The sequence below is a fragment of the Rhinoraja longicauda genome, chromosome 32 (genome assembly GCF_053455715.1).
Source record: "Rhinoraja longicauda isolate Sanriku21f chromosome 32, sRhiLon1.1, whole genome shotgun sequence".
In the NCBI taxonomy this organism is placed as follows: domain Eukaryota; kingdom Metazoa; phylum Chordata; class Chondrichthyes; order Rajiformes; family Arhynchobatidae; genus Rhinoraja; species Rhinoraja longicauda.
Genome location: NC_135984.1, coordinates 21562665 through 21582982, shown reverse-complemented (window position 1 = coordinate 21582982; position 20318 = coordinate 21562665). Strand labels below are relative to the sequence as shown.

General features: G+C 45.4%; 1 protein-coding gene across 1 annotated transcript in view; it reads right to left on the bottom strand.

Moving 5' to 3' along the window:
• Positions 1-20318, bottom strand: part of robo3 (roundabout, axon guidance receptor, homolog 3 (Drosophila)) — a 560989-nt gene that overhangs the window by 244500 nt on the left and 296171 nt on the right.

Here is a 20318-nt window from a genome sequence, read left to right as displayed (position 1 = left end):
CCTCATCTCAGTTCTAAATGGCCTATCCCTTATTCTTAAACAGTGGCCCCTTGTTCTGGACTCCCCCTACATTGGGAACATGTTTCCTGCCACTAATGTGTCCAACCCCTTCATAATCTTATACGTTTCGATAAGATCTTCTCTCATCCTTCTAAATTCCAGTGTATACAAGCCTAGTCGCTCCAGTCTTTCAACATATGACAGTCCCGCCATTCTGGGAATTAACCTAGTAAACCTACGCTGCACGCCCTCAATAGCAAGAATATCCTTCCTCAAATTTGGAGACCAAAACTGCATACAGTACTCCAGGTGCGGCCTCACTAGGGCCCTGTACAACTGCAGAAGGACCTCTTTGCTCGTATACTCAACTCCTCTTGTTATGAAGGCCAACATTCCATTGGCTTTCTTCAGTGACTGATGCACTAGGACACCCAGATCTCGTTGTACGTCCCCTGCTCCTAACTTGACACCATTCAGATAATACTCTGCCTTCCTATTCTTACCACCAAAGTGGATAACCTCACACTTATCCACATTAAACTGCATCTGCCATGCATCCGCCCACTCACACAACCTGTCCAAGTCACCCTGCAACCTCATAGCATCTTCCTCACAGTTCACACTACCACCCAGCTTTGTATCATCTGCAAATTTGCTAATATTTGATCATTCCATTATATTATTTTCCTACAGCGTGGAAACAGGCCCTTTGGCCCAATCTGCCCACACCGACCAACGTGTCCCATCTACGTTAGTCCCACGAACCTGCGTTTGGCTCATATCCCTCTAAACCGAACCTATCCATGTGCCTGTCTAAATGTTTCTTAAATGTTGTGATAGTCCCTGTCTCAACTACCTCCCCTGGTAGCTCGTTCCAGACACGACCACCCATTGTGTGAAAAGGTTATCCCTCAGGTTCCTACATTTTATGAGATCATGTACATTCTGTACATTCTATGAGATCATCCCTCTTCGTCCAGCGCTCCAAGGTATAGAGTCTCAGCCGGCTCAACCTCTCCTTATAGCAAAGGCCCTCGAGTAACTCAGCAGGACAGGCAGCATCTCTGGAGAGAAGGAATGGGTGACGTTTCAGGTCGAGACCCTTCATCAGTCTGAAGAAGGGTCTCGACCCGAAACGTCACCCATTCCTTCTCTCCAGAGATGCTGCCCGTCCTGCTGAGTTATTCCAGAAATTTGTGTCCCTATGCATGTCCTCCACAGATGCTGCCTGGCCACTGAGTTACTAAAGCACTTTGGCAGAGTACTTTGTGCTTTTTACTCTCAAAAAACAACTTCACCCTCTGAAACACTGCAATGTTGTTGCCATTGGTTACAAGATTATACTTGGCCAGTATACATGAAGAATCACGCTGATCGCCAAGTACCATTACATTGGGGCTTCATCAACAAACCCCCCCCCTCACATCTCTAAAACAAGAGAAATGTTGGCATTGATCTGTCTCGGGTGAAGGATGATAAAACTCCCTCCAATGTTAACGTGGAAACAACATTTCTTGGGCAACATTCCTGGGGTGGTTTTATGCACTGAAGGCGTGTACACAATGGCACTGGGAACAGCTCCAGGTAAAAGGTCTCTTGTTTATTGAAGCTTCAATTCACTCTGAGGTCGTTGCAATCAGGAGAGTGGGTTAAGGCAAATATTTGTCTTGGAATGATAAAAAGAGATTCAAGAGAAACTTGACACACCTGTTCATGCTCGATCACTTGAGCAAGGACAAAAAGGCCTGCAGTCACACTGAGCCAATAGTGTCAGATCTGAAACTCTTTTTAAGCTCAGAATCAATAGCTATGGATTCCATGCCTTCCTTATTCATCAGGCAGGAGACAGGAGACAGGTCTCCGGAGCCTGGAGGGTAAGCAGAGCTGACGACACATATTAAAAGCACATCCGCTCTGAAGTATGCTTCCAATCAATGATCATTATCAAACCAAAGCACAACAGATGAAGAAAAACACACCGCCCTCACCGAATAGTTAAAAGCAGCAGCAAGATTGGAGCATTAAATTGCAAACCCATCTCACACTCTATTCCAATCAGTGTAGCATTTATTATTTTAATTATTCTCTCTTCCGCTTCTTATCAAATCTGTTCTCTCTCCTGACTTGCTCAGATACAGTTTATCCCCGTTTAATTTCCTCTTCTTAACCCTGGGAAAGATTCCAGGCTGCTCATGAAAGGCAGCCCAGCTACTGGAAGTTGAGTGGGCAGTGGCCACCAGTAGATTTGAGTTCCCATTTATTTTTCTCTCCGCTTCGGCGAAATTGTTCGTCTCAAACAGGAAAATCTATTCTGTGGGGGATTCATCTGAAGCTTCTCTCCTGACCAAAACCGCAAGCCGATGAAAGAGGGGAAGTTCTCATCATTGAAGATGAGAATTTGCATCATTCAATATATGGTCGGCAGGGGAGTCTTGGTGCCTTACAGCGCCAGAGCACCTACTGAGGAATCCTGACTACCGGCACTGTGGAAGTCCACCGCCGCAGATGGTGGTGGAGGCAAGACATTGGGCAGTTTGTCTAAGCGATGATAGGTTCTTTATTAGTATGGGTGTCAATAGTTATTGGGTGAAGGCAGGAGAATGAGGTTGAGAGGGAAAATCAGATTAGCCATGACCAAGTGGTGCAGCAGGTGTGATGGGCCGAATGCCCCAATTCTGCTCCTATTTCTTGTGAACATATGAACTACCCCTTCGAGAGAATGTTGAATTTGAAGCAATGATTTATAATTCAATAGCACAGTGCGACACATTAGAACCCGTGGTCCAGTTTCTGAACAGTGCCCCGCTGTTTAAAGCAAGTGTTCTGCACTACCATTTAAACATTTTACAGATCCACAGAAAATGCTGATCAACTATCAATTATCAGCATTACTGCTGAGTGGTTTGGCTAAAACTAAATGCACTCAAGCAGTTTTAAACTGTTTAAGGAGATCAATAATAAAGGTTTCTCTCTGATTGCTCGTGAAGCACTTGTCAGTCAGTGGATACTGACTGCACAGAGTAATTACTCAGTGCTAACACCGATCGCACGTTATCCACAGCTCACAGCTTCTCAGTCACTCTGTGCACATAATTTCTCCCGCAGTGCATTCGACACCCTGACCTCTTCTTTTTAATCCCCTTATCAGACCGCATCTACTATTCAACTCCCAGTGGCTGACCATTTCGGTTTCAAAAGTTCATCCCTTCGAGGAGAACATTGCAAACTGGCCAGACACGTTTCCAAGCACCCTTGAGTGACAGGAGGAAAAACTTTTTCAGCCAGAGAGTTGTGGATCTGTGGAATTCTCTGCCACAGAAGGCAGTGGAAGCCAAAGCACTGGATGTATTCAAGAGAGAGTTAGATATAGCTCTTCGGGCTAACGGAATGAAGGGATATGGGGAGAAAGCAGAAACTGGGTATACTGATTCTGGATGATCAGCCATTATCATATTGAATGGCGGTGCTAGCTCAAAGGGCCAAATGGCCTACACCTGCACCTATTTTCTATGGTTGTATGTTTCTATGAGAAGTTTGTGTTGATGTTATCTACGTGAACTGTTAAGGTCCACGTGGTGTTGCTATTCCCGCAATAAGACATGCTGATGTGGCCCAGTTCCATGTTATCCCACTTTCCCATCAACTCCCTACACACACTGGGGGTGGTACAGAGGCCAATTAACCTAAAAGCCCACGAATCTGTGGAATATGGAAGGAAACCGGAGCACCCGGAGGAAACCCATGTGGTCACAGAGAGAACGTGCAAACTCCACACATCCAACAGTCTAGAGCTTTTTGGACCAACTTTGTCTATCCCAACCTTCGGGTCACCTCTAAGTATCCTTTCCAGAAAATGGAGCCGCCCGTATAAAGAAATGGCCACAGTGCCTACACTCCCCAGTCCAGTGCTGCTGGCGCGACCACTCAGCTAGGTCACAGGTGTACCAATAGTTTACCTTCCACAGTGATAAGGGACAATTTTCTTCTATTTACTAAGGCTGTGCCTCCATAAAGCCATTAGCAGAGACAATGGATTAACAGCTTCATTCAAATCTGGAAGTGCAATCAGCGCTCGGGCTGGACAGATAAAAAGCGGCTGAGTAACCTTGGGATTGCAACACATCAGCGAAGCAAGGAGAGGTTTAATAAGGCTGCCACAATAGTAGGCATTTATCAGTCATCCGACAGTTCAGTCCAAACCTACAGAGCTTTTAACTACTCCACATTGCCAAGCAGTTACAATGAATTCCAATTAATTTCCTTTCTTTTCGACTGCAATGAGGGTCAGAGTAAATTCTATGATTTACTGCTTCCAGTGCAGAGTTTTGCTCCATAGAAAGCATTGCTGGAATTCAACTTGGCCAATTCATGTCCCACATAATATACGGAGTCTAATGTTTAGCACCACCCATCTCCAACCCTTACAATACTACACATTCATCCATATTCAGGCACCTTGATAAGCCAACTTGCTCATTCCCCTGAAAAGACTGACTGTGTTTCGTTTAGTTCAGCATACAGATACAGCGCGGAAACAGGCCCTTCGGCCCACTGAGGTCCGTGCCAACCAGCGGCCCCCGCACACTAGCACTATCCTACACACACACGAGGGACAATTTACAATTTTACCAAGCCATTTAGCCTCCAAACCTGTACATCTTTGGAGACTGTGTTCAGATACGTTGCCGATATGTTGACCACTGGCCACAACTTGACATTCAACAATGGGAGATGAGAGAGAACCTACCTCCTACAGCAGTTCCTCACCAACACCCACGGACTACATACATTCTAGCAGGGTTTACTGGCTATTCGTCTATTGCCCAGGCATGGTAACTTGGGCTACAATTTTAAGTTCCCAATGCTAGCGGTGCTGAGGCTAATTGTGGTAAACTCAACCTGTGCACTAAAGAAGGGCACAAAGTTCTGGAGTAACTCAGGCAGCATCTCTGGAGAACATGATTAGGCGATGTTTCAGTTTAGGACTCTTATCATATCATATCATATATATACAGCCGGAAACAGGCCTTTTCGGCCCACCAAGTCCGTGCCGCCCAGTGATCCCCGTACATTAACACTATCCTACACCCACTAGGGACAATTTTTACATTTTACCCAGCCAATTAACCTACATACCTGTACGTCTTTGGAGTGTGGGAGGAAACCGAAGATCTCGGAGAAAACCCACGCAGGTCACGGGGAGAACGTACAAACTCCTTACAGTGCAGCACCCGTAGTCAGGATCGAACCTGAGACTCCGGCGCTGCATTCGCTGTAAAGCAGCAACTCTACCGCTGCGCTACCGTGCCGCCCATGGCCTGAAGAACCCAGCTGAACCTGCAACGAAATGGGATTTCAACCTGGAACCTCCTTGGTCTGTAGGAATTTGTTCCAAAATTTGGCAGAGTTCAAAGCCTGAAGCAAGAAGAACCATTTCACTAGGGTGCCACTGACGTACTAATCCTGGGAAATATTCTGTTTCTGCTCCTTTTACACTGAACTCTTTACTCTCTTTGTTGGCTTCAATGGCTTTCTTTTGTAGCCAAGCTTCAATACCTATTCTTTTCAAACCTGTCCTGAGCCGTTTTGTAATGTAACTTTCAGGTTTGTACAACACTGGCCTCATCCATTCTGAAGGAGCAGTGGCATGTGTCAGCTGAGAAGTGACACTTTACCTGTCAAGACAGAGATGGGCCAGAGAAATAGCAGTCTTGGTTTAAACAACTCCTGACCTGTGAACTTTTGGTCTCCGACTGTGACCTCGGAAGGTATCTTCAATGGCCAATCTCAACTGTGGAGAAAAACTACTGCAACGTATTCAACCATAAGAAACCTGCCTTGTTCTTAACTTGACTATAGCCCTGCCCTTGATTATTCCCTTGGTGTGACTCCATTTTTCTATCCTTTGACCAGTCCGTCTCTGCGTGCATTGTTCATCTCTCCCTGCCTGTGATCCACCTCTTGTGTTAAATGGTGAGTGTTTCTTTGCTCTCTTTCTCACACAAACTGACCATTGAGAGCTGCCAGAGACAAGGTCAAATGATAATTGTTGTTTCCCAACCCCTACTGGAAAGACAAGTGTTACAATGAATTGTGCCAACTTGTCACAAACACAGAGCCTCGTGGTCTTCATCACTGGAATAAATTACACCATGTTACGCAAGTTCCAACAAGGGACCCTGATTAGAAAATCATGGATCAGACATAGTTATATATGATTCAGTTGTAAAAAGGGAATCATGCGGTCTTTACACTTTAGACATTAGAGATATAGCGTAGAAACAGGCCCCTCGGCCCACCGTCCGCGCCAACCAATGATCACTACGTGCACTAGCACTATCCTACACACTAGGGACCATTTATAATTTACAGAAGCCACTTAAGCTACAAACCAAAATATAATCTATAAGATAAGTGCGGCACGGTGGAGCAGCGGTAGAATTGCTACCTTACAGCGAATGCAGCGCCGGAGACTCAGGTTCAATCCTGACTACGGGCACCGTCTGTATGGAGTTTGTACGTTCTTCCCGTGACCTGCGTGGGTTTTCTCCGAGATCTTCGGTTTCCTCCCACATTCCAAAGACCTACAGGTTTGTAGGTTAATTGGCTGGGTTAATTAAATGTAAAAATTGTCCCTAGTGTGTGTAGGATAGTGTTAATGTGCGGGGATCGCTGGGCGGCACGGACCCGGTGGGCCGAAGGGCCTGTTTCCGCGCTGTATCTCTGAATCATAAGATGGTCAAAATATAAGATACGGCTGCTCAAAACTGGTTAAACATGTGGCAATATCAGATGCTACCAGGGATATATTTAAATTCTGTCACCATTTACAACCTCAAGGGGTGTCATATCTCTGTGCCTTGGCACATGACCCACAATGTTCCACATTGTTAATCCAGTGAACCTCCAACATTTGTCTCTGCTTGGGTAGACACACAGAGTCTCTTGCCCAGTGTAGGGCAATCGAGAACCAGAGGACATAGGTTTAAGGTGAGGTAGGGAAAGATTTAATAGGAATCGGAGGGGTAACTTTTTCATACAAAAGGGTGGTGGGTGTATACAACGAACTGTCAGAGGACATAGTTGAGGCAGTTACTATTGCAATGTTTAAGAAACATTTAGACAGGTACACGAACAGGACATGTTAAGAGGGATATGGGCCAAATGCAGGCAGGTGGAACTAGTGTAGATGGGACATGTTGGTCAGTGTGGGGAGCCCACGTTGGGCTGAAGGGCCTGTTTCCATGCTGTAAGACTCTATGACTCAATGACTATGACTCTACTTGCTCACTCAACAGCAAAGTCAGCTGCACAGTCCTAACCATTTCAAAATCGATGAATCATATCAAAGCTCTATTAACTGCCACATTTAGTCATCAATGGTGGCAGACAATTAAATCTAACAGAGTGGGGAGGCTCCAAGAACATCACTACCTCCACTGATGGCTGGCCCCAGTGCCCAAGTGTTGAAGATGAGGCTGAAGAATTTGCAACCATGTTCAGCCTGAGCTTCTGAAAAGATTGTTTTGGCTTCTTGAGATCTCCACCGTTTACAAATTGCTTTCAGTTGAAGGTAGACAGTAAAGTAACTGGAGCTACTCAGCAAGCCAGGGAGCATCTCTGGACAAAAGGAATAGGTGACTGGGTCATTTGAGTGCTTCAGCCTTCAGTTGATTCACTTCACTCCAAGCACTATCAAAAAATAACGGAGCATCATTGGAAGAGATAACATCCCAGACAGCGTACCAAGGAAGAAAACAAATTGCTGGAGGATCTGAGCGGGTCAGGAACGATCAATGTTGCCTGACCCACTGAGTTCCTCCAGCAGTTTCATTTTTGCTCACAATTCCAGCATCTATAGTCTCTTGTGTCTCTACAGTACTGAAGAATTGCTTTCATCTGATGAATGCATAATGTTCAATTCTATTCACAACTCTGTGGTAAATGAAGCAGTCCGTGCCTGCAAGCTGCAAGACTGAAATGCCATTCAGGCATGGACTGAAAGGTAGCAAGTAATTATGGGAAGCAAATATTCAGGTAAAGGAAACCTGGAACTATGTAATTTGGATGAAGGAATCGCATGGGATAATACAATGTAAATTTTGTGAATCATGGATTAGTACTACCAAAGTAAAGAGAATAATGGCACAATATTTCTCTAATAATAGGAGTTGGATTATATGGCACTATCCAGGAAAAGTAAATCATGGGAAGATAAATAAACTAGGGTACCATGCAGATAAAATAAAACAAACAGGCAATATTCTGCAATTAATTCATATAAAGATGTACTCTGCAGCTAAACTGAATGGGGGGCATTCGTATCAAGGGAAAGAGAATCATAAGGGACATTGCTATATACGTAACATGTATCATGCTCAGTACTATTCCATGTGAGGCTGTCACATAGAGTGTGGATGGGACATGTTGGCCATTGTGGGCAAGTTGGGCCAAAGGGCCTGTTTCCATACTGTATGACTCTATGACTTTATAAAGGGAAACAATGGGGTATTATTCTCCAAATAGTGGGAGATCCCAGGATTCAGAACCATCCAGATGATGTGAATTATGGGCCGGTACAGATTGGGTTTGGAGAATCATAAAGCCATTATCCAGATAATGTGAATCATGGGGCTTTCCCATTCGCCTCATGGATTTCCCATAAACACGACTACCACTGAGTCCTCGCCGATAAATAATCTCCCATATAATAATTCTGTCCTACACCCTGCGAGCAATTTACAGAGGCCAATTAACCTATAAACCTGTACGTCTTTGGAATGTGGGAGGAAACCGGAGCACCCGGAGAAAACCAACACAGTCACATGGAGAACATACAAACTCTGTACAGACAGCACCCGTAGTCTGGATCAAACCCGGGACTGGCGCTGGAAGGCAGCAACTCTGTCTGTCTCTGGCTGTGCCATCGTGCCGATCCTGCTTCATATCTATTCAGTAATCTGGTGTCGGATGTATAAACCACATGGTCAACCCAACAAAGCCAGCTTGGTGTAATCAGGGCGCCGAAGCTGAGATGTAACCTGCACTATAATGTTGCAAGTGGTTCACTTACCCTGACAGTGGATTTGGAGGATTCTGCCAAGACAGCACAGGCAGTATGTCCCCAACACCTGCCACAGGTAGCACCAACATCAGACATACCTCCGCAGGGAGGTGCGGATCATGACACATCCTGGGCGTTGTGGTTTTTAGTTTAGAGTTACAACATGGATGATGGCCCAGGATTTATTTTACCTCAATGGCTAAGTCCCATTTGTTTCTGCTAAACTGGAGAATAGTCCCATTATTTATTTTCGTTGTCTAATACAGTCGCAGGTGATTTCCTTAACTGGATGCTAGCCCACGATATACTTTATAATTGAATTGAATTGAATACGATATTGTTGCATGTAACAAGTCACAGTGAAATTCTTTGTTTTGCACACCCAAGGTATGCAAAGAGTCGCCACATAAAGGGCGACGGCAAAGTTACAAAGCATCCCGCGTAGATCCTCCTTTGTGGTCCCACCCCACCCCTCTCCCTTTACGGCAGTTCACCATTCCCTGGGGAAAGCTGCTTCATATTCCTCTTCCCGATTTGACCTTCAGATGAAGGTGTACTCACCGCCCAGTACCAGCTGGCTGTTTCCTGCCTCTCATGTAGCATTCCGGCTGGTGATGTCAGTACCAGAATGCGCAAGTCCCTGGGCCATGATATTCCGCCATCATAAATAATGGGAATTCTATGAGACCGTACTATTCCAGCAATACGGCCCATGGGAAAATACCATCCACGTAAAGGAAATCACAGGATTTTGACTCCGATTGAAGTGTCTCACAGGACAGTATATCCAGGTTAACACTACAGCGCCAGAGACCCGGGTTCGATCCTGATCACAGGTGCTGCCTGCGCAGAGTTTGTACCTTCTCCTTGTAACCACGTGGGTTTTCTCCGGGTGCTCCGGTTTCCTCCCATATTCCAAAGACGTACAGGATTCTAGGTTAATTGGCTTTGGTAAATTATCCCTAGTGTGTGGGATAGAACTAGTGTACAGGGCTGATCGCTGGTCTGGGCGGACTCGGTGGGCCGAAGGGCCTGTTTCCGCGCTGTATCTCTAAACTAAACTAAACACATGGGACACCACTTTCTGTGGAAATAAAATCAAGGAACTGTACTGCCCAGATAAACAATCATCGGACTATCTAAGTAAAATGAATAAAGGGGATAGTGCTCTCTAAGTACAGGGAGTTTTCAAAGTAGGGATGATTGCAAGGAAGAAGTATAGTTTGCTGTCAATACTGCACATTTCACAGGCTGCCTGAGAGCTGTTCTTTCATGCGCTTTAGCCATTTAATCCCCCGAGACCATTCTGTATAAATGCTTCCTGATCCACAAAAGCAATCAAGTGAAATGCCAGAGTATCCAGCCACCCCCCCCACACTTCTATTATGCAGCTCTGGAAAGCAGCATTTACACACATAATACAGAGGGTCCCTTAGTTATGGACACTGCAACTTGCGAAAATCTGATTTTGCACAAATGTTTAGGAAGGAACTGCAGATGCTGCTTTACACCGAGGATAGACACAAAATGCTGGAGTAACTCAGTGGGACAGGCAGCATCTCTGGAGAGAAGGAATGGGTGATGTTTTGGGTCAAGATCCTGCTTTGGACAGGAAATGTTCCCAGTCTCTGATCTCAGATATATAGTATGCACCCAAATCCCTTCAATCATGCAACAGTGCAGAGATCAGCCGCAGAAGAAGCCAATTCCTTCTCCAAACTATCCTTCAAACGATTCCGATCCGGAGCCACCTCTCATTAGCACTTGCTTTCTTTTGTTAAACTACTGATTGTTTTCCCGCTGGTTAGCAGATCAGATCTCCTCACAACTTTAACAGGGCTGCATCCAGACAAACACTTCTCACAGCTCACTTGCTGGCAACAATTCCTCTAACCTACGTTCACATCCCCAATCAACCTTTCGCAAATCAAATCATTCACCGAGCGCTGGCGAGATCCGAAGATTTCACATTGTGATTTTTCGAGGGAAATTGTTTGTTTCCAACTTATAGAAAATCCAGTTTACAGCGAGTTATAGAGTTAGTCATACTGTACAGTGTGGAAATGGGCCCTTTGGCCCAACTTGCCCATACCGACCAATATGTCCCATCTACACTAGTCCCACCTGCCTGCGTTTGGCCCACATGCCTCTAAATATATCTTGTCCATATTCTCATGAACGGAATCTTTACACAGCCCAGGGACCCTCTGTAGTTCCATCATCATAATCATTTAGGGATCATGCAGCATCTGGCAATTTCTGTCCACAAAATTCTTAAAATATAAAATTCTTGAGGGATTGGACAGGCTAGATGCAGGAAAAATGTTCCCCATGTTGAGGGAGTCCAGAACCAGGGGTCCCAGTTTAAGAACAAGGGGTAGGCCATTTAGGACTGAGGTGAGGAAAACCTTTTTCACCCAGAGAGTTGTGAATCTGTGGAATTCACTGGATGTTTTCAAGAGAGTTCGTTTTAGCTTTTAGGGCTAATGGAATCAAGGGATATGGGGAAAAAGCAGGAACAGGGTACTGATTTTGGATTATCAGCCATGATCATATTGAATGGCCGACTCCTGCACCTATTGTCCATGTTTCTATGTATTACTCTAATCATGGGAACTTTCAGTCCCATATATCCAGATATTTAGAGTCCATTGTGGGCTGCACCTTTCCTTGATCCTCGTTGCTTTTTCATTTGCCCTATGTATCTTCTATTTCTCTCGTTTCGCTTTCCCTTGACTCTCGGTCTTTATGAGCGAGTCTCATAAATGCTCACTGCTGCTTATGTGTGTGAATCAGATGCAATGCCGCCTAAGAAAGAGCCCCCCAAGGCTCGGTACTGGCCCCCATGTTCTTCAATCTCTACAGCAGCCATCTGCCACGCACGACCTCGCGCCAGTATGGATACACAGATGACTTGGCCCTACTGCACTCGGACAAGAGTTGGTCAAATGTGGAGGATGTGCTCTCGGCCGATATGGAACTTGTCGCGGGCTACCTTAAGACCTGGAGACTAAAACTGTGTGTGGCAAAAACCACCACAACGGCCTTTCACCTGAACAACAAGGAAGCTCAACGCCAGATCACCGTCACCCTCAATGGGTCACCCCTACCCTACAACCCATTTCCTACACACCTTGGGGTGAAACTAGATCGGCAACTGACCTACAAGCAACACCTTGAAGCTCTCTGTGCTAAAGTCTCGGCACGGGACAACCTCCTGCGTTGCTTGGCCGGATCGTCATGGGGCGCCAGGACATCTACTCTTCGAACCAGTGCTCTTGCACTCGTGTACAGCGCCGCTGAGTACGCCGGCCCAGCATGGTACCGCAGCGCTCATACCAGCAAGCTAGACGCCACCCTCAACGACACCATGCGGATCATCACTGGCTGCCTACGCCCTACTCCAACGGATCTCCTGCCGGTGCTCGCAGGTATCGTACCCGCCAAGCTTCGCAGTGAGTTCCTCACTCACAGGCTGGTGTGCAAGGCCTCATCGGACGCCAAACATCCTTTGCGCCACCTCGCCCTGGATTCACAGCAACTGGGACCTCAACGCCTGTCATCTCGTCGCCCTTTCTCCCGTCATGCAGCGACCCTCTGTGGCTCCGGTTTCAACATACTAGGAGCATGGAGAACCAGCTGGGAACAGACATCGCCACCTCCTCAATTCACTGTCGCACCGAACACCACAGCCGCACCCGGCTCGGACACGCCCCGCAAAGAGTGGGTCGCCCTGAACCGGCTCCGCACAGGGGTCGGCCGGTCCAACGCCAACATGCATCGTTTGGGGGTTGCGTCCATCAGCAGCCTGCGTGTGTGGAGCAGACCAGCAAACAGCGCAGCAGGTCATTTTCGACTGCACTGTCCTCCGTCCCCCTGGTGGAGGGGTAGACCTCACGGCCCTCGACAACAGCACATTGCACTGGCTACAGCGACTGGAGGGCGTTACATAACTTCTGCTGCCTCAAACGCAAGAAGAAGAAGAATGCCTCCTATGTTACAAATAATGAGTACATATCACTATCACCCTAAAACTAGAACTTCATGTAATATGCTGAAATTGCACAAAGTTGTATCTTGCTGCAGGTTTCTTTTCTGTTCTAAAGGATGATACCTTTTAAGATAACAGATGTCAACGCATTACACAAGAGAATAAGTGAATTTAACGCCAAGGGACAAACAAGTTTTTCATTAGCATCACACAGCCACATATCCGGGCAAAAATCTTCCTAAAGCAAATTAAGAAAATAATCTTATCAGTGGAAAAAACATAATAGCAAATGCTGACTCCACAGAACATTGTGAATAACTAGGTACAGACAGGGGAGAGAGATCTATATTTGCAACATGGTTTAAATATGTACAACCAGCAGCTTCAAACTACACACTGCAGCCAGTCTATTTGCTGCTGCAATGAACTTGGCAGAATAAAAATCACTCCTCCAGTCCCATTGTTCTCTGTACTCCTGCAATAATACAATACAGAGGCAGGTCACTTAGCCCAACTGGTCTACAATGGTCTAAATGCTCCCCACCAGCCTTATCCCACGCCCTAATGATTTAGCCTTCTTTTTTTTTCTTTTGTATGTTTATTCAGCTTCCCTTTAAATGGATTCATTCGACTAACTACTCCTTAGGGCAATGTACCATATTCTAAACTCCCAATGGGTAAGGAAATTTCTCTGAAATCCCAACTGGATTTATTAGTGACTACCTTATACAGTATTTATAACTGGCGATGGGTCACGACCCGAAACATCACCCATTCTTTCTCTCCAGAGATGCTGCCTGACCCGCTGAGTTACTCCAGCACTTTATGTCGATCTTTGGTATAAACCAGCATCTGGAGTTCGTTGATTCTACTTTCTTTATATTTATATCCACTGGTTTAAGTCTCCACCCCACCCCACATAGGGAAATATTTTCTCTTATCAAATCCATAATAATTGTAAAGACTGCCATCAGTTCAACCCTCAACCTGTTCCTTGTGGAAAAAGTAAGCCCAGCCTTTCCCACGAATATATCTTCACATCGAAGGTAGACACAAAATGCTGGAGTAACTCAGTGGGACAGGCAGCATCTCTGGAGAGAAGGAATGGGTGACGTTTCGGTTGAGATCCTTCATCAGACTGATATCATCACTTCTGACTCCGCCTTCCTCTCTCCAATGGATTAAAAAAAATATTTCTCCAATCCTTCTACCCCGCTTGAAACCACCGAGTCCTCCATTACAGCTGTTTGAGTTATTTACAAAGCACTGCCCGGAAAAATTCAAGATATGGAATAAAATTTGTCTGTACGGAACTTAGGTGGGAAAAAAAATTAAATAAATAAACACAAAATGTAAGTGGATCAAAGGTGTTCAGGAAAATGATTGCCTAGTCCATGTTTGATTTGCAGCCTAAACAAATTTTGAGTGTTTTGTTTTCATCACACATTTCCTGATGAGCAGGAGATGACATGGTAAGTATTTTTTTGTGTAGTAAGTACATTTTGCTGCCTAGCAATATATTTTTAAGAGATTTTTGTATTATTTACTATTGATAGGATTTGAGTTATATCATTAAACTATATTTGATAGTCATTTAAATGGCAAAATCTCCATTCAAACTGAAGGCTGGAAGATGGTGACCTCCATTCACACAAAAGGCTGCCACCTACTTTTGCCTTCCCTACCAATCCGGCTCATTTGCCCTTTTTATCTGCTCTCATCTGTCTCACCGTCACCTTCCAGTCTTCAGTTTGTTTTTTGCTCCTCATCACACCGTATGCAGCCACATGGGTCCTCAAATTGAGCTGCTGGCCACTTAAGAGATTTGTGTTGGAAACTGACAAGACAATCTCTGAAGCGGCCCTCCGCCCTGAACCAACAGAGATGCGGTTCTACCGTTACTGTTGAGAGAGAAGAAAAAAAAATCGCACAGGAAAGCATCTCCACTTATCATATGGGATTCAATAGGTAATTGGGTTTTGCCTCACACAAACTAGTGAAACGATCACATTTCTAGGAATGCACCCCTTCCGTAATGTGGGGGTTGACTGTAACATGAAGATTAGCTGCTTGCAGAGACGGGCAGATGATATTAATACTAGCACTTATCTTACATTACACCTGCAATGTAAAAAACATCAGTCAAAATATTTTACTTTCTACAGTAAGAACACAAGATTAAGCACTTTGCCCTTTTGATTCTGCCCCTCCATTCAATATCACGGTTGATCTTTCATATCAGTTCCATCTTCCTGCACTGTCCCTAGTCCCTTAATATCCAGAAAGCTATCATTCTCTGTTTTGAGTGAACTATATGACTGAGAATCCACAGCTCTAATGGATAGAGTTTTCAAAAAAATTACAATTGAATGAAAAGATTTCTCATCTTTTTAAACGTTACTCTGAGATTGTGACTCTAGTTCTAATCTCTTCAACGAGTAAAACTGCACTCCCCACATCCAGCCTATCAAGTCTCTGTAAGAATTTAGTAGGTGTCCATGAGATCCCCTCTCAATCTTCTAAACTATGAAGCATTTAGATTGAGTTTACTCTCTTCACCAAATCTAACAACCCAGGTGCCATTATGGAAAAGCTTTGCTGCACTCTCTCCAACCCAAATATATTCCGGTCACATAAGGAAATCTTACTCCTGTGTGCAATGCTCCTGAGGTGGTCTCACCAAGGCCCTATATAATGCATTAGAACAATTTTATTCCTCTACTCCAATCGTTTCATAGAACATGGATAGGACAGGTTTGGAGGGATATGGACCAAATGCGGCCAGGTGGGACTAGTGTAGCTGGGGCATGTTGGCCGGTGTGGGCAAGTTGGTCCCAAGGGCCTGTTTCCACACCGTATCACTCTATGACTCCATGAATCTAGCATGGAACATAGAACAGTGCAAAACACTAATTTGCCCTTTGGCCCACACTGTCCCTGCCAAACATGATGCCAAGTTAAATAAGCTCTTCTGATTTCATGTGATCTCTACACTTCCATTCCCTGCATATCCATGTGCCTATCAAAAAGCCTCTTAAATGCCACGATCATATCTACCTTCACCACCACCCCTGCAGGCACATTCCAGACACCCACCACTCTCTGTGCAAAAAAAACGCCCTGCACAACTCCATCAATTTTTTCCCCTCTCAACTGAAACTTTGCCTCTCTCACCTTTTACAAAAAAGGCCAATATATCATTTGCCTCCCTGATTGTTTGTTATATCAGGACATTCTGGTGTCTTTGAACATCAAATCTTCGAATGACTGACCGTTTAATAAAAAGCACCTTTGCTATTTGGCACGTCAAGTTGATGAGCAAACATTTTTCTGCGTTATATTCTGTCTCCCATTACAAATAGATGGTCAAAAGGCATTGAATTTGACACCACTTTGCAAGGATAAAATGCAGAGCAAATGGCCTCGCCCTTTGCTGTCAGATTCAAAGATTGGTTCCCATGAAATGCCGAATGGGAATTATAGCTCTGTGCGAAATTGATTTCATGCGCACAATTAGTGTGGGCAGCATCAGAAATCATGGGAAAGCCTTTTGTCAAATGTCCATTCTGGACTAGCTTCCCTACCTTGTCCTTGATACATCCACTTTGATAAGTTATTTCCCTCTCAAATTCGTACAGGAAAATAACTGCAGATGGTGGTACAAATCGAAGGTATCACAAAATGCTGGAGTAACTCAGCGGGTCAAGCAGCATCTCAGGAGAGAAGGAATGGGTGATGTTTCGGGTCAACTCGACCCAAAACGTCACCCATTCCTTCTCTCCTGAGACGCTGCCTGACCCGCTGAGTTACTCCAGCATTTTATGATACCTTCCCTCTCAAATTCAATCGAAACATTAACAGGCAGGATGGAAACAGCCTCTCAATCCATTTTTCATTGGCACCTTCTAATTATCACCATATTTTTGGGTCTGAAGATATTACTGAAGAGCCTGTGTCTGTGCTGTGTGGCTTTATAACCCTACTATGCTGCTATGATGTTTTGGGATAGAACCTTTGACAATGCATTGCCTCCCCTCCAGTTCCATTTCCTAATATTGCAGTCCCTCATTAAGTACGGAGGATGCTGTGATGATATCGCTGAAGTTCAGCAAGTAAAGGATAGTCTTCACGAGTAACCGTTCCTTCCCCCAAACTGCCTCACATTTAATCATAATCCTAATAATAATCATACTTTATTAGCCAAGTATGTTTTGCAACATACGAGGAATTTCATTTGCCATACAGTCATACCAATAAAAACCAACAGAACACACAGAAGTCCCAGCCTATCCAGGCTCTTCATAGAACGCAAGCCTGCAAGGCTACGTCTAACCTTCAGCCTACCGAATAACCCTCCTCACTTGGGTTGGTCTGTTAACTGCCAGGCTTTGTCCAGCCCTTCCTCTCTTCCAGCTTTCTCCCCCCCCCCCACAATCAGTCTGAAGAAGGGTCTCGATCCGAAACGTCGAGATGCTGCCAGATCTGCTGAGATACTCCAGCACTCTGTGTCTTCCCGAGTAAACCAGCATCTGCAGTTCCCTGCTTCTATAAGTCTAGGTAACATCCTGAACTCTTAATGATATCCTTCCAGCAGATGGGTAACCAGAATTGTACACAATATTCACAATGAAGTCTCACCATTGACTGAACATGTAATACAAAGGACCTGCAGACACTGGTTCATACCAAAGAGAGACACAGAATGCTGGAGTAAATTAGTGGGTCAGGCAGCATCTCTGAACAAAATGGATAGGTGACCTTTTGGGTCGGGACCCAATGAGTTACTCCAGCACTTTGCGTCTATCCCACCAACGTCTTGTACAACTGCAGTATCATAAACAGCTCACAATGGACTGTGTCCTTTATCATCTTTTACTTTTTGCATATCTTTCATCCATTGTTCTTTATCTCTCTACATCATCGTCTATATCTCTCGCTTCCCTTTGCCCTGACTAGTCTGAAGAAGGGTCTCGACTTAAAAATCACCCATCCCTTCTCTCCAGTGATGCTGCCTGTCCCGCTGAGTTTTTGCGTCTACCTTCAGTACAAACCAGGATCTGCAGTTCCTTCCTACACATGTCCCAACTTTTGTTCTCAATACAACCTACCAATGAGGGCAAGCATGCCAAACGCCTTCTACACCACCCTGGAGAAAAGGAGTAAGTCACGTTTTGGGTCGGTCTGAAGAAGGGTCTCGACCCAAAAACGTTACCTTTTCCTTTTTCTCCAGAGATGCTGCCTGACCCACAGAGTTACTCTAGTTTTCAGTGTCTGTCTTCGGTTTAAACCAGCATCAGCAGTTCCTTGCTGCACATTCTTCACTCACCACCCTAACCCACCCGTGCCGCTTGCAGAGAGCCATGCACCTTGATGCTCAGATCTCGCTGTTCTGCAATGCTTTCCAGGCCTCTACCATTTACCGTGCAAGCAAGGAGAATTCAGCTGCAGCCAGCTCAGCGGCAAATATAAACGAGATAAAGCCTTGTCAATGCGAGGGGAAACAATGGCAGGCCTCAAGGGGTTAATATTTTGACATGAGATGTCAGCACAATGGGAAATTGCAGCTTGAGGTAGTCCTCGTGGTATCGGGCCTGTCAATTGCAAGCTGCATGTCTGAAACTCCCTGCAAACGCTGACACAGCAGCCCGGGTGTTAATGCCCTGTGAGCACTGACCTTTGGCTGTGCTGGCTGCAAGCAGCAAGGCTCAGCCGCGCTGTATTGATCGCCCGGTCAATGGCTTAACTCAGCCGGATGACATCTGATAAACACTCGCTGTGAAGAGGGTTTTGAGGGTGCTCAGGACAAGAGGACGGCTCCAACCACAACTCCTCTCAGCTGCCGGCTGTAATGGATTGGAAATTGAGCGACATTTCTTCCGGGGGAGGGGGGCATTTCTCTTGTAAATGGAGAGATTGTGAAGTGCGCATGCCCCACAGTCTCTGAGACATCAACAAAATCATTCAGCTGGTAGAACTGCAGGATCTTTCACTGTAGTGAAACACCATTCACAACACTAAATCTTTGCCAGCTCTTTGTAGAACAGTCCAGTTGGTCCCATCTCCCCTCTCCATCCTCAAATCTCTTAGGGTTGCCAACTGGCCTGTATTAGCCGGGACATCCCGTATTTTGGGCAAAATTAGTTTGTCCCGTACCGGACCGCCCTTGTCCTGTATTAGTAGGGTTGCCGACTTTCTCACTCCCAAAAAAAGGACAAAGGGTGACGTCACTGCCCCGCGCTCCACGTGACATAGAAACATAGAAAATAGGTGCAGGAGTAGGCCATTCGGCCCTTCGAGCCTGCACCACCATTCAATATGATCATGGCTGATCATCCAACTCAGTATCCCGTACCTGCCTTCTCTCCATAACCCCTGATCCCTTTAGCCACAAGGGCCACATCTAACTCCCTCTTAAATATAGCCAATGAACTGGCCTCAACTACCTTCTGTGGCAGAGAATTCCACAGATTCACCACTCTCTGTGTGAAAAAAAACTTTCTCATCTCGGTCCTAAAAGACTTCCCCCTTATCCTTAAACTGTGACCTCACCCAGCCAGTGGCCACGTGCTCCCGCTCCACCAATGGCGGCCGCCCGGCCCACCCAAGGGTGACGTCCCCTTGTCCCGTTTTTGGGAGTGAGGAAGTAGGCAACCCTAGTGCTGCTCCACTTTGATAATTCCTTCCTAATCTGAACCACTTGGGCAGTGAATTCTAAATCAGAACAAACCAGAGTATACTGGGAAGAATTCTCCTCATGTCCCATCAGATTAACACTGGACAATTCTCATTTATTCATGTTCATAAGTCAGATGAGCAAGATTAAGCCATTCGGCCCATCGAGTCTACTCTGCCATCCAATCATGGCTGATCTATCTTTCCCACTCAACCCGATTCTCCTGCCTTCTCCCCATAACCCTTTGACACCCACACTAATCAAGAACCGGTCAATCTTATGGCCTGTCGTTACTCCAGTGAGAACAGTTTTTTTTCCCTCTTATTAAACCACTCAGGCTTTTGAACACTTTTTTAATCACCCTTCAACTTTTGCTGTTCCACAGACAAATTCCAGCTTCTCTCACCTCATAATGAAAAATGGTGCAGCTCAAAAATTCAGCTCATTCCCGCACGTTCGTTTAGGAAGATGAGGAGAAAATTATTTCGTCAGTGGGCGGTGAATCTGTGGGATTCTTTGCCACAGAAGGCTGTGGAGGCCAAGTCAGTAGATATTTTTAAGGCAGAGATTGATAGATTCTTGATTGGTAC